This window comes from Trachemys scripta, chromosome 3 (genome assembly GCF_013100865.1).
Source record: "Trachemys scripta elegans isolate TJP31775 chromosome 3, CAS_Tse_1.0, whole genome shotgun sequence".
Taxonomy (NCBI): Eukaryota; Metazoa; Chordata; order Testudines; family Emydidae; genus Trachemys; species Trachemys scripta.
The window spans coordinates 185,244,465-185,260,424 of record NC_048300.1 but is presented as its reverse complement, the minus strand read 5'-3'; the positions used below and the strand labels follow the sequence as shown (position 1 = coordinate 185,260,424).

Genomic DNA, 15,960 nt, shown 5'->3' with positions numbered 1-15,960 from the left:
AATACAGAGAAGAGATGGAGAAATAGAGACTTTGCATCACCCTGCCACCTACTGACACCACAGAAGACACCAGTGCAGCTAATGGCTCTCTCCATGCTGCAGAGATCTCTGTTAATGGTTGTTTCAGGGACAGCCATCAGCCGGGGAAGCCCTGATGGCATGACTGGCTCCACACTAAAGGGTGTGGGCGGGAGACTCCAGAACCAGTGCAAGCAGAAGGCCTCATTACGGAACTAAGGGCATCTGCATGGACTGGGGACAGAAACCCGTTTGTTCCACATGAATCCACAGCCTGGTCCAGAACAATTTGAGGAAGCCTATACCTGGGGTAACTCAAACTCCTCTTATCCTTCCCAGGTTTTTCCTGCAAGATTTTCAATGGGAGGGGCAATCTGAACCTTAAACCCTCTGCATCTATAGAACAAGTACAGAGTAGGCAGTGAAAGCTTTGCCACACTGCCTTGCCAATATGTCTGCCCAAGCCCGATCATCACTAGTCTGGCAGTTCCATCCCCATGGCCCATTCAATCTTTGGCATATGCTGAGGCTGCAAACCAGCTATAGCGCGAATATATTTGTCCACAGGGAACCAAACTGAATTAATCTCATTATGTGCACTGTGAAAGGCTGAGGAAGGTCACAAATCTGAGAACTAGGCAGCCTGACCTTCAGCACAGATGCCATCATTACCAGCAGAGGGATGAGGAAGAGAGGAGGAAAATGCAAAGACATTTACAAGAGAAAATTACATTTTTTTTTAATAAAAAGAAGAGCGACAACTAGGATGTCGCCCCCAATCTCCCAATCATTTTATGCCTTTTGCATTAACTGCTGCCAAATAAAAGATATCAGGTCCATCTGGCACATGTATACTTCCCGGGCTGCCAAATGTTCCTTAAGATTCAGTGGATTTACGGTTGGGTGTATTTGCAAATTCCAATCTCCTAGCTGAGCTGTGTTCCTGAATAGAATCCTTGCCTCTTGAGATCCCTAGAAGGAGGTGAGCAGAGGTACACTGTGATTATTCAGTGTTTGTCATACTTGTACTATGTATAGTCCAAATTTTCTTGATTACTAATGGGGGGTTTTGAACCAGCTGCAAGACACTTGTAAAAAAAAAAAAAAAATTCTTCCATCTCTAGATGAGTTCTAGGTAAGATGTGAAATCATTCAAGCAGTGAACAGGGGGGAAAACAGATTATGTTGACATATCTGGCCAGCAACATACCAAATTCATCCAGAAAATAAACATTTATACACATCAACTGCAAGAAGCTATCAGTGCATAATTTAGGATATTTTTTCCTTCCATGTTTTATTAATATTATATCTTCCCTTTAAAACCATTTTATTTTCTCCAGTAATTGGTGATAAAATGCCCTCTTGTGGACTTGAGCGTGGACCACCTCAGTAGCACCAAGAGTTCCTGAATCTACAGAGACTTCACATATTTCTGAAAATTTCTGTTTAATTTTAATGAGGGAAAGCACAGTCTTGCTTTCCAGCAGAAGTGGATACCCACAGACCCTAGTAAGACTATATTTGGTTACTAAGTATCTCATCCATACACGTTTTAGGGTTCTAAACCGTGCAAATATGAAAGCACTGCTATCCTCAATGTAGCCACAATTTACTATAACAACTACATGGTTTTGTTGTTGTGGGTTTTGATGGGGGTTTTGTTCGTTTGTTTGTTTGGACAAACGAACGCTCCCTTTCTTGTGTCTAAGGAATAAAAATCGAAACGAAATAAACTCAGAGAAATCTGAGCAGAAAGGATATGAACTACAATGCTAAGAAGCACCAGGATTTCACAGAATGCAAGATGTCTTTTAGATCTGTATCAGAACTAACCTATACCTCATTGTAGTTCACTATACACTTAAGAGTTTTTCAGTACAGCCAAAGTCAAACTGCAGAGCTACTGCTATAAGAGTCTAAGTAGTACAAAACACTTACACCACAGGAAAGAAGTGTGGATGTGTGGTGTAAGATTAACCGAAGCATTTTTTCCTCCCTGCAGCACTGATTTGCAGAGAGGTTCCTCAAAAAGATATTAATGCTTCCATTTACCTTCCCTACACCCCACCCTCTTTGCAGCTTTATATAGAATTTTAATTTTAAAACAAAGTTTATTTGCTCATTTAGAGTAGTAAAATTTGTTAGTTTTAGTTCCATGGTGTTTGTGGAACGCTTCTCAGTATCCCTTTTTAGGCCCTCATCCTACAAAACAGTTACGCATATGATTAACTTGAAGTCAATGGGACTATTCACTTGTGTAAAGTTAATCATAGATTTAAGCCGGCAGGATCAGGGTTTCAGTTTATCCTTTTTGACACCAAACAAAAAAGAAACCCCTTCATTTGTGTATCCCACACCCACACAGTGCGATGCTCTGTCCCTCTCTACTGGTGGCTAGGTCATATATTGACCCTGCTACAGCCTTGGCTAACAGGCAATTTAAAATAACAGAGCTCAGGAAGTAGAAGCTGATGCTATAAGATCCAGAGATCCCATGTTTGGGTCCCTGCAGCCAACTGTCCATCTGAGGCTGTGGTGTTACATTTGTAATATCCTCTTAAAGCTTGAATATAAGATTTCATACCCCAGCAACTCAGTATAATTTATCACTATTGTTCAACAGTTGCTATTGTACACAACTAATTCGGTTTTGATACTAACAGCAATGAATCTTTTCCTGCTTATTAGAGACGACAAGCGGAAATTAAATGTCCCTCCTGTTTTTATACCAGTATGCAAGGCAAGAACAAGGGATCCACAAAAATGGTCTTTAAGTTTCATAGCAATTTAGTAGTGAAAAACAAAAAAACAGGGCCAAATATCTGCCCAAGGATACACATATTGTCCTCATTAACTTCAATGGGAATCCTTATTCTGATGTCCACAAGTGCAGATTTTGGCTCGTAAAAGTAAGAATTATCATACCCCTAAAGCAAATTTTGGAAAGGGCTATAGTCAAGTCCAAATGGTTACAACTCTGCCCCAAATCCAAAACCAAACTCAGGTTTAGTGTATGACCTTTATTCTATGAAGGATCGGAGTTTAGATAGTTGCAAGACTTTCAGCGTGCCATCCTTTACAAATAACCTTTTTTATAAATACTTGAAGGAAATATGACCCATCAAATATTCATGTTTGACAAGGTCAAGTGATTGGAAGAGAACCATAGTGCCTGAAAGCAACAGGAAGGAAGTGGTTAAGCAGAATCTTATTTAGATCCAATTGATTTTTCTACACTACTAGCTTCTTTAGATTGCAAAAGTGCCTAAGACCCTGATTAAACCATCACCTCAATGCCTGACTGTCACAATAATAGCAGAGTATATATATGAACATCTGGAAAGTCAATTGACCAATCTGCCATCCGTTCCTGCATGAAGATTTACAAGAATCCTGCTCTTAGCTTGGCAACTTCTCTTTACAGCAAGTCAAACTGTGGATCAAGATACGCAAGAATACAGCATTATGGAGAGGCGGCAGCTGCTTCATAGTTAACGATTCAACTGAGTTTCCATTATAAGCCCAAATTTGTCAGACCCTTCAGTCCAGCTGAACCACAGAATATTGGCCTCAAACTTGAAAGCTTAGGTTGAAGTAGAATTTTTCTGCCTAAATTAAGGTCAGGTGGACAAAGGGTTCATGAATTACAACATGCAAAGAGAAGTTTTCAGAATTAAAGCTTTTTTTCTCCTCCTTACAAAAGAGGCAAAAAACAAAAACTTTTACACATAATGAGAAAAATTATGGGTCACAAGACTCATGTAGTTGATATCTAGTGCAGAGATCCAAGTATTAGAAACTTAGATTTACATTAAAATTTGAGATTTTTTAGATATTAAATGTCAGCATGACACATCAGGTGCTGGTAAGCTAATTCTGGCTCATCTGTAATACTAGAAACACCACTGGGGCCCATGATTTCCTGCACAGAGCCTCAGGAAGAGGGGAAAAGAGATGGGTATTCTACATCTTTCAAGGCTCCCTGTCTTCTTATTACTTCCCTCCACTTGCATACATACATTCTGAACTTTGCAAGAGCTCCACTCTTCTGGCCCATAGATGGCCTATGGGGGAGGAATGAGGGTGGCAACTGAAGAGAGGAGGTTAGTGGGGTATTTCTCCCATTTCAAGTAAGACACCCTTCTCCCCCGTGAGAGTCTTTTGCAATTTTTTGGTGGTCACTCCACAACTCCCCACAGGCCTTACTAGGATCCAGACAAGCCAAAATTGGCTCAAAGGCAAAGGAGCCTGTTAGTGCATTTGGAATGGAGACGCCCAATGAGACAGAAGCAGCATGGTCACCAACAAACCTGCTAAGGCTTTCGGGGTCAGCTACAATAGCTTGTGGGGGCTGGGGTTCTAAAGGAAGTCAAACTGCCTCCTAGAGATTGATAGGGGGATTCCTCCCCTCACCACCATGACCTCCATAGGAGGCCCCAGGAACTCTCCACTATCCCTGCAGAAATGATCCTCTTAACAAGCATAAGGGGTCAATAAGCTTACCCAGTCAGAATCCTACACCTGCGCTGATCCCCTCCTGTGGGCATTATGGGTTATGCCAGGGATCGGCAGCCTTTGGCACACAGCTGGCAGGTTGGGCAGGTTGGGCCGGTTTGTTTATCTGCCGCATCCGCAGGTTCGGCCTATCGCAGCTCCCACTGGCTGCAGGGAAGTGGCACGGGCCAAGGGATGTGCTCACCACTGTTTCCCGCCGCCCCCATTGGCCTGGAGCGGCGAACCGCAGCCAGTGGAAGCCGCGATCGGCCGAACCTGCAGACGCGGCAGGTAAACAAGCCGGCCCGAGCCACCTGCCAAAGGTTGCCGATCCCTGGGCTGTGCATTAGTGAGGCTCCTCTGTCCCAAGCCTCAGGAAGTCAACAAAAAGGGGAGAAGGGGAAAAAAATGTAAAAACACGCCCATCCATTCCCAAGCTCCAGATAAAAAGACTAAACAAAAACTAATTAACTAAATAAAAATCCTTAATGTGAAACTGAGGTTCCATATACATGATCCTCAAATATATACTACCTTTTGAGGAGGTATTTAAGACAAAAAGGAAGCATTAAACACTGAGGAAGCTAAGAGCTAAAGCTGTACTTCTCAGAGAAGGCACTGTTTTGCACTCTAGCCAACACAACCTTAACTCTGGCCCAATAAAGTTGCAGCCATACAATATTCTTAGAATGAAGCAGGAAGTGTTGCACACTTTGACTTTGTCTGTTTTTAAACTTAAATCCCAATATTCTTTAAACATAATATACACTCCAATAACTTAGTTATGGCAACTTTAGTGGTTTTCTGGAGGGGGAGGCGAGTTGTTGTTATCTAAAAATCCCTTTTCAAAGTCTTGATGGATGCTGGTGTGAACCATTCAAGTATGATATTGAAACCAAGTGAATTTTCCCTAAACTTGATGCAATTTCTTTTTGTGAAGATCACAAATTTTAACACAGACTGCAAAGCACTTCTGTCTAAGAAAGATGAAAAAATCTAATATGGGACATTATGACAGCAAATAGCCTATAGTTTTCTTTAGCTTAGAGATTCAGCTATGTAGTGACCCCACTGCTTTGAAAGGCAGCCTTTTTTTTTTTTTTTTTTTTTTAATACACATTTCAGGAAAGCCTTTTTGTTTTCTTACCTCCTATGCCAGCATTTTTCCTCCTCCAAACAATGATTCCATTTCATTCCTGGAGAGATAAGCCTGATGTTGCAAAGCTAAGGCTGCCAACCCCCTAGAAGTTTAGTTATAAAATTGTATTTTTAAACAGAGGAAGGTGTACTAGAAAATAGGCTTTTATTTACTTTGGTGATTTGATAATCTTGAAGACAAGGCCCAGTGTTTACCTAGGATTTTACAGCCCCAAATGTACCTTCATTTATTTCAACAGATTTGAGACAAGGATGAATTTGGCCCATTATATAATATTGATCTGGACAAAAACATTTTAAAAAAGCCCAAAACCAATGTTTTAAGTGACTTGCTTTATCCCATCCATCAGGAGATCAGCAAATATAGCCAGTCTTTAACAAATCTCTCTCTTGCTATCTCTTGCCTCCAGCAAAGAGGATGGAATTTAGTTAAATAGTTGCACAAGCTTCAGGAGGATTCACTTTTGGGCCTGATAATACAAGGAGGTTTGCTCTTTGTGATTCAAGTGTATCATGTGTTACCAAACATGCATTTAAAGCATGTTAACTCCATGGTCATCAGGCTTGCCCAGATGCAAGTTAGCTCAGAATTTGGCCCTCAGTTCAGTTGCATGTCTACAAACTCACAAAATGAAATAAACCAAGGCGTGTCCAGAAGCTTCAACTAGAGCCAAATTCTACTCTCAGCCACACCGGTATACAGTTTTTCCATCTCTCACAATACTTGATGTTTTCCCTTGAAGCCAGAGCTCTCGGAATCATGAGATAACAAGAGACACATCTTATATTTAAGAAGTGAGTTTGTAGCCCTCATGGCTGTAGAAAAAACAGCTGGAAAAAAGTGAACCTAAAGACAAAAAAAGCAAAACTAAAAATAATCCCAAAATGTATTATTTTGAATAATCTCATGATTTTTTTAAACACTCGGTGTTAGCAATTGTGGGTATATATCTAGAGAAAAATCTAGACTGACATTAGTGTTCATGAAACCAGAATTTGATTACAAGGGACAAATTCTACTCTTTTACATCAGTACACTCCTTCATTGATTTGTGAGGAATTGCATGAATAACTAAGAGCAGCATTTGACCCCTAGCCTAATACTATAATACCTAAATATTAAAAACAGAAACAAAGTACATATTAATATTACTGACCTACCATCCCTACCTACAAGCAGGCTATTGCAAAATATTGTACCAGCAACATATATTGATAGAAAAAATTGAGATAGACAGTGGCTGCTAATAGAAGATCAATTGGCATGCCTGGCTAAATTGTTATTAAAGCAGAGGATACAGAAAAAGAAGCAATACCACATGTGAATACATGCAAGTTTCTCCCAAATTAATTCACTTCTAATGGAATATTGATCAGCATGCCTGATGTTTGGAAATCTGAAATAATCTTTAAAGAGAAAAAAAAAATTTTTTTTTAAAGGAGTGCAAGAGAGAGACCAATTTAGCAGTGGATTTTCCATACATTTTTCTTCTATTAATAGCTAAAAATAGGGTCTGAAAAAAAAAAAAAAGAATGAGGGCAATGCAGTATGGTTAACACTGCGCCTTTCATTGTGTTAGCAAGTCTGTCAGAGTGCACTGGAAACACTAACCACACACTCTCTACTCCCGTCTCCTCAAGAGGCAAGTACAGTGTTTCTCATAATCCCTCAACACACAATATACTTACTATGTCTGGTACTCCTCTGCTCCCAGGAGGACAGAGTACAGAATGCCTGTGTTAGTATTTGAGCTTCTCAGATGCAAGAGGTCAAGTGGTTTGTGAAACGGGGCGGGGAGGGGGGAGCGGTGGCAAGGGGAAGTGTCTTTAAATGTCAAAATAACCACAGTTAGAGAGTTAAAAAGGGAAAATGTGCTAAGCCTAAAACTAGTATGATACTTGATGAGTTAGGGCTTGTCTATACTTACGCGCTGGTTCGGCGGCAGGCAATCGAACTTCTGGGTTCGATTTATCGCGTCTTGTCTGGATGCGATAAATCAAACCCAGAAGTGCTCCCCGTTGACTCTGGTAATCCTGCTTGGCGCAAGGAGTACGTGGAGTCGACGGGAGAGCCTGCCTGCCGCGTCTGGACCGCAGTAAGTTTGAACTAAGGTATGTCATTCATGTAGCTGAAGTTGCGTACCTTAGTTCGAATTGGGGGATTAGTGTAGACCAGGCCTTAGACATCACTCAACAAAAGCCTTGGAGGGGTTTGTGCCTGCCTACTCCAGTGAGAGTGTTTCTAGGACTAAAAGCAACACACCACCTTTGTCTAAGGCTACCTGCAATAGGCAGAGTTCTATAGGCCTCAAACTCCTTTCCTGGGATGTGAGTCAACCTTATGAGCACTTGCACAATGCTCCCTGCTAGCATGGGGAAAAATGAGGGGAGAAATGATTCAGCAATGGACACAGAACACTAAACAGGCTTCATTATGGCTGCCACCTTCCTTTCCTCCTTATCTGCCCCCATCAGCAGCTATGATGGCAAAGAGGGGAGAAAAATGGCTTACTACAGTTGTGACTGTCATTGATATGACCCTCAGGTCCCGCTGAGATCACCTTTAAGCATTAAAGCTAGTATTATAGAGTTAAAAAGGAAACATTTACTTTAGAGTTTCACTTTCTTACACTAGACACAGCCATCTACCTTTATGTTTTGGCAACTCTCTGGCATACCACTGGACTATCTAGTACCTTATTTTTAAAGGAGATAAATTTGTTCCATCCCACCACTTCAACATTTACAACATCCCTCCACATGAGGCCCTTACTGCTTCCATTTTTATCTTCTTAAACAAAAGCCGGACACACCCGGGGGGCAGAAGGGGGGGAGGGGGGCAAAACAAACACGTAAAGAAAGTCACTACACACACAAAGCCACAAAAATAAATAAAAATCCCTCATTCGTTGTCACTGTTCCCAGCCCCAGCACTTTAGCCACTGAGCAGGCACTACACAGGATAGTCCTGTTCATCTATATTGAGTGTGGTAGAGGGAGTGCTTTCATTCTGGTTGCAGGGCCAGCTGACGCTCGAGAGGGGAAAAGATAAAAAGTTAGTTTCTTGAGGTGACATTTTTTGTACTGCTTTTCAACCCATAGAAGGGGAGCAAGAAGTTTGACAGAATCCCGTTTAGCTTGCAAGTTATTTTTTGAAGCATTTTGTGATGAGTCACAAGTGGGGTTTTTTTTGTACTAGATAAACAAAACCAAAAAAAAAAAACAAAAAAAAAAACAAAAAAAACCCCAAGAACTGTTTTAATTTAAAACCTTCCAACTTAGCAGGTCTCATTACTTGACAGGTGTAGGAATATACTAGCTGAGAAATACGGTTAAAAGAAGTGTGTCGTACACAAATAATTTTCTTTAAAAAAAATATATATGTTCCAATTGTCATGTCATATATTCTCACCTATATTTCAATAAGCAGTTAAAAGAAACACAGCTGTGTTTGTTTCAACATGTGAACATTTAATCGAGTTACCTGACCATACCTTACTTGATTTTGTGGGTTTAATGAACCTTTCCCCATCATTCCCTTGTTGTTTTTTTTATTTGTAGTTTATCCGACTGTTGTTCAAAATGGAAAACCAAAGCATTTGAGTTCTGTGTATTCTTCATTACAGAAGCTAGTGCGTTTGAATATCATACTGAAAAGAAACTTTTCTTTGAGCAGTTCAGCACACTGTGATCTGCATATCCACTAGTAGTGTTCACAGACCAAAAACAAAATCAGAGCCTTATAACAAGGTCTGACAAAGCATCTCTCAGAACGGTATTATCTGATTTAAATATTAATTACTCATCAACACAGACCTTAAGAAGTGTCTGAAGCAAAAGCTTTTAAATCACACTTTAAGTCCAGGATTTTTACTGTCTGCATTGTGATGCAAATCATGCTTTTTAGAGTTGAACACAGATAATGAGTCTCTCTCAATGTTCAAAAATATCAATAGATGTATGATTAAAGTCCAGCTCGACATATTAGGCAGATCTTGAATTTATGAGCCCTACTGCATAAGAGCAGTATCATCTGAATAATTTGTGTGTGAATTTGAGGGATTCTTTACAGAGTTTCCGCACTATATATGCGCTTTACGATGCAGATTCCTGCAACATGCATCTGTTTGACAGTTTTCAGTTGATTAATAAGATTCATTTGTTACAATACAGTGGAAGATTTCCTTGCATTTGACTACATTGTCTCAGTTTCAAAACATACCCTTAGAAAGAGTAACATTCTTGGACCCAAAAGTGCACTTTTCACCCACATTTAGGCAAACTTTTCTGGTCTAGTGTTCCAGGGAGAAGAATCATGATCTATACAAATAAACACAAAAATGCATGCTAATATCCCTAACAAAAAGGCACTGGTAATAGCCCTTTCATTTTATAATCACCTGTTATAAAAATGCTTTACTGCAGACTGAGTCAGCATTCATTTTTAACATGTGACACTACTGCAAAAAGTAATGATGAGTTTACCATAGAGTACCCAAGCTTTAAGGGATTAGTCTTCTCTATAGCCCCTATAGATTACAGATGAAACTGTTGTGCAAGTCAGTATTACTGCATGTAAAGGTTGCAGGTTGCCTCAAATTTCTAATGGTGTCAGGAAGAGGTTTGACATTACAAAGTTAAAGCCAGTTATGGTAACTAGCCAAATTTATCACTTTAAAATCTAGACCCAGTGTCCCAATAAAAACAAAAAGAAAACATAACATAGTTATTAGGGAAAATGTTCCAAGAAAGCTGTTATTCCAGCTATTCTAAATATCTAATTCCAAGCTTAAAAAAAAAAAAGCTTCAAAAATATTTATGGAAAGTGTGACTTGAAACTAAATTATGATCAAGACCACGCACGAATTACAGTCTGAAGAGAACTTGCTTCATACAGAGTAACAGTTTTCAAACTTCCGATGAAACCATAGTTAAAAACAACAAACAATAACCTACAATTAAACAACAACAACAACATGTACTCAAGATTTGTGAAGCATGCTGTTTTTTATTAATCCAATGACACAGTACTCCCATATTAGATTTTTAATACATTTTGTTATAGCTCAGAAAGAAGCCTTTGCACCACTGGAAACAGAAGAAATGTACAGTTTTCAGAGAGAAGAAATGTAAAGATGATAGAGGCATATCAAAGCTATTTACATTTCATATATTCCTGCAGTTAAAGATGCTGTTGGTAAGATATTTCTAGGAGGAAATTTGCATTATCGTCCCTTACAGCAGTAATTAATGGCTCTAAATGTATGGTACTTCTAACACAGTTAGCTAACTGAGCTAACGAAGCTGGTCCTTTGTCTTTTTAAGAAGAAGGTTTCACAAAAACAGCCAAGAGAATTGCACAAGTATAATATGATCATTTGAACTAGCCATAGGTTTATTTAAAGCAGGGGTAGTCAATAGGCAGACCAAATCCAGACTGCCAGATGCATTTGAATGGACCCCGAAATTTTGACTACCCTTTATTTAAAGAGTAACGTGTAATATCAATCCACTCATTTATTTTTGGATGTTTAGGATATATATGAATATGGAACTCATTGCTGCAGGGTATTATTTGGGCAGAGAGATTAGTAAATATACATAAAAGTATCAGACACATGAATAATCATAGAATCTATTGTTATAGTACCACGGCTAATGGTTATCAAATTCTCATGCTTCCAGGCAAAACCCATCAGCACCAAAAAGAATTTGCTCCTCTATATTGGAGAAATTATACTAAACTAGATAGATTATTAGTCTTTGCACTATTGGAAAGAGGTCCTTTTGCGTGTAGCCCCTCTGACATGATTGGACTACACACCAGAGTAACTGCAAGATTAGGTTTTTACTGAGTGCACACAGTTTATGGAATGATAGGGTTCTGAAGACTCCAAAGGCATCATATAGCAATAAATCCAAGTGGAACAGCGTGTTGTCACCAAACAAGTCATTCATAGAACTTTTAGAATAGCATGCTATTTACCTTAATCCATGACCTACATTATTCAGCTCGCCTGTATTACATTATACATCCAACAACGTCTTTTTACTGGTCAAATTGTTAACAATTCAATTTCTTTAATAAACTTAGTAAAGGAAAAAGAAACACTAATAGTACAATGCAGTCATACCTTGCCGGGGGAGGAGCAGGGAAGAAATGGGACTAATCTGTTTACACATCCAAGGATATGTTTTCCTAACAAACACACCTGTAACCTCTATTGGAGTCAGATGGGAGGGAGAAAGGGAACTCTTCATTGCTGGTGTGCTTGATGAAACATCGGGTACACCCGTTTTAGGAACTAAATTAAAAGGTCAGGAAAAACAAGTAGTAATGGACAAAATTGAATTTCAGATGAGTGAACAATAGATGAGAGAAGCAGCACTGGGACGGATGCCAACAGTTAGGTGCCAAGATATCAAGAGCCTGATTCTGTTCTCAAACAGTATACAGGTGGAATTACTCTAGCAAAGTCAATGGATTAATACCTGCATGAGACAGGAGAATTGGGCCCAGTACAAATGAGCACATAAAATAAAATAAAAAGAATTGCCAAGATCACCAAGGAAGTCATGGATAAATAAAAGACTCCAGCGGAAAATGTGTTCTTTACTGTAAGTGGACATTAAAAGTGCTAGTAGTGGTGATGCCATACCATAAATACACAAATCTAAATTCTAGAATTGTGTATTACTGAAGCATGTGCTGCATTCCTTTAATCATTAGAAGTTCCAGTCACTCTACATGCAATATACTTTTTATTGTTGTTTGGAAAGTAAGAGCAGCAATTTTACTGAATACTACTCTGCAGGTAGAAATAGGGATAGAATGAGTCTAGTGATAGAAAAAGAAAAGATTTTCTCCTACATTCTACCACTTTTTGGTCCAGCAAGTCTTTTACAAAAGCAGAATAGTGAATTAGGTTCTCTCACATATTGGGTACTTGAAGTATGACCACCTCTCATGAGGAATGTAAATTTCTCCCCCCACCCCCCACTGCATTCAGATGAAAACTAGTAACCGTTACTCTATTTGTAACTACGACAACCATAGATTTTATTTAAGCAATATAATTCATGCTGAACATTTGTTCATGGGTTTTGTTGTCAAGGAAAAGGTTGACACACCGTACTTGCATTTCATAAGTTACAAAGGATGACAGATACACACTGAAAACTTGGGAGTTTTTGAATTTTCAAATACACAGTAGTTCTTCCAAGCCCACTTGAATCCAATTTAACTTCTATATCATTAATTTTTAACTACTTTATTTGGAGTTCTGCAGAGCATGAACTACAACAGGTCAAACTGTAAAATGACCACTGGACATAATTGGCTTTAAAATAAATTATAATAATATTTACACATTTTGAAAAGAGCAAATATCTTGAATAATTCAGGCAACCTACAAATTTAAGGTATGAGTTCTTGTTAAAATGTCAGAACTGGTCTTATGAGGAAGAGGTAATGAAAGTTGAAATTTACATATACTTGCTAAGTGTTGATCTAGATAGGTCAGTATGCCAAATTACTTTCATGTCTGCCTTGTACATTGGAAAAGACTTCCATAAATAGCTACCGCGAGGACAGGTTATAACAACAACAAAAAAAACATACATTAGTTATTCACGGAAGAGTAAGTATTCTACTGAGCATAACTAAAGTTTGAAGCAGTTGAACATCAGTGTAAAACATAGCTGTCCTTTACTTTTCTAAAGAAAAAAGTGTCATCATCAATTTAATCCAGAATACAATAAAGAGACACACTGTTGCCTTATTTAAGGGGGGGAAAGAAAGCTGGCTGCAAAACTGCTGCTTCTCTCACACGGATCATAACATCTATCAAGGGGGATTTAAAGTTTCAGCAGATTGCTAATTATAAGAGACAGTAATACTGTTATCTGCAGTCACCTTAAAGCTACAGTAGTTTGGCTTTTAAGTAGCTGAAAACTGACCTCAAAATATAGCCTGCTAAGTATATTTAAACCATTTTTAAAAACACACACACACACACACACACACTTTAAAAAGATATACCCAACAAAGAAAAACAGTTTCTCAGTTTACCAGTTTTATATACATGAACCTTAGAAACATAAATAAAATGCCCACAGCAAGCATTCACACATCTTAGTTTTCCTTCCCTGATGAAAAATTTGGATTGTTCCTCCCTTAAGCTAGTTGTCAGAATACTATTTTTCTAAGCAGTTTTCAGTTTAAAAAAAAACAACAACAATCAATCGAATTTTACATAAGCAAGCCTTCAGCATTTTTTGGTAAAAGAATGATCATAACGTCTCAAAAATCTAGGCACTCACTATTTAATAAACAAGATTACAGGGAGGAAAAAAGACAGATCATAAGCATGCAGAATGTATGGAGAGTATTAATAGCAACACCACTCCTCAGCGAAGCCCCCAAGAAGGTTTTTCCCGCTCTTTATTTGGGGACCTGAACCAAAAATCATGATGTCCACAGACCTGCATTATAGTATGACAAAGACAGTCACATCCACTCAATGTCAAGAACAACAAAAAAGTCCTACTCTAGTCTCAACCTTAACAAGACCTCAGATTAAAAAAAAAGGTACCCAAGGGATGATGCACAGAACACCTACAAAACTGTACAAGGATAAATAAAAAACAAGTAATAAATTTCATCTGGGACTACACAATGAGTGGGAAACAGATTTAGAAGTGATTTATTGATTTCACTTTTTTAAAAAAAATCAATGTTTTGTCTCGAAGTTACTCAGATATCAACATATTCATGTCATGCTTTTAAAAAATACTCTCAAGGCAACATGTAAAAATGAGGGCATACAGATTTGGCAGCTCTCATTTGGGGAAGAAAGACTTCCCCATTTTTTGTATTCATTCTGAGGCAGTTTTAAAGCTAGCCTCTGCCTCTGGGGTAGATGGTTTTGCTGTGGGTGTGCGTTTCAAGGAGGCATTTACAACAGATGCCTCTTAAAAAATAACCACCACCCTCGTTTAAAATATTGTCAGCAGCCCCTCGCCTGGATGTGTCAGGTGCCCACGACTACACCAACTGTGGGAAGTTGTGGGTTGGGCTGTTTGTGTGGGGAGGGGGTGCTCACTTTGTTGTGTGGCTGTAGTGGAGTTTGTATAGGGATGGAGGGGAGAGGGAATACACACACCCCTCCCCAAAGCTCAACTACCCCATGGCACCCGCCTCCTTTCGCTGCCACACAAACACACAGGCAGGAAGTTTTTAATGCAGAGAGCAAGCGCAGGCGCAAGGGATTCATTAGCCAGGCATTCAATACACGGGAGGCTGCTGCTGCTGGCAAACCCCAAGCTTTACAACAACAACAACACTATTAAGGGGCACACAACACCGACACACACACACACATACACACACACAAGGACTGTCACCTGGGGGCCGAGCCCCCCCAGCCCTCCAGGCAGGGCTGCACAGCCCCCTCTAGCCATCCCTCTTTGCCCTGGATTCTGCCCGGCTCCTACCTCTCCCCGCTGGGCGGTGCGCACCGGGGGGCAAACGCGGGTTCGCGTCCTTGGCAGGCGAAGCGGCTACACGGTGTCTTCTTCAGGCTGGAGGCAGATGCACCGAGACAGCAGCGGCGGCGGGAGGAAGAGGAGGCGGCGGCTTATGCATTGCAGCCTCCCCCCCTAATGCGAAGCCCCGCACCGCTGGGGCTGCCTCTCAGCTGCTGCCCAGCCGGTCAGATGGCTCCGCAGCCTGGGCGACAAGGAGGCGGCGGCGCAGGCAGCAGGGGGCTCGGCGGGGCTGTGTGCGCAGAGCGGAGGAGGAGGCTGGTGCAGAGTCGGTACCATGCTCCCTTCTGGCTCCCTCCTGTTCACAGACTGTCCGCTTTAGATGGGGAGGGAGGCGGCCTCCGAGCCCAGGCAAGGGGCGGGCGAAACCAATCACAGCAGCAGGAGGGAGGGCCAAGGGGGGAGGCGGGGACTGCTCGGAGCCGAGCCCTCCTCCCGGCTCCCCGCCGATGTGTCAGCCGCCCCCTGCGGGAGGGGTTTGCAGCGGGCACTCGGCACAGGAGAGCCGCCAGGCTGCGGCGTGCGCGGCTCTGCCTGTGGCCCCGGGCTCCGGCTGGGCTGCCAGGCAGGGGGCATTCCCAGGGAGCGGGGCTGGGCCGGCGGCCGCTGAGCCGAGAGGCTGGGAGGTGCATTCACTCCCGGGGGTGCGAGGGAGAGCCCGAGCGAGAGATCAATGGCAGCACTCGCCGGGAAAGTTAGACACACATGTGGGATCAGAGGGCGGCTGGTAAAGAAACAGCG

General features: G+C 40.9%; 1 protein-coding gene across 2 annotated transcripts in view; it reads right to left on the bottom strand.

Annotated features, from left to right (window-relative positions):
- The window catches only part of KLHL29 (kelch like family member 29), a 547,902-nt gene extending 532,379 nt beyond the window's left edge, over window positions 1-15,523 (bottom strand). Inside the window, exon 1 of one of the 2 annotated variants that reach the window (XM_034766597.1) lies at window positions 15,169-15,523. The gene's annotated coding sequence lies outside the window, so the exon portion shown is untranslated. The remainder of the gene's footprint in view (window positions 1-15,168) is intronic. The other variant, XM_034766598.1, reaches the window with a different exon arrangement.
- Window positions 15,524-15,960: the final 437 nt, after the last annotated feature.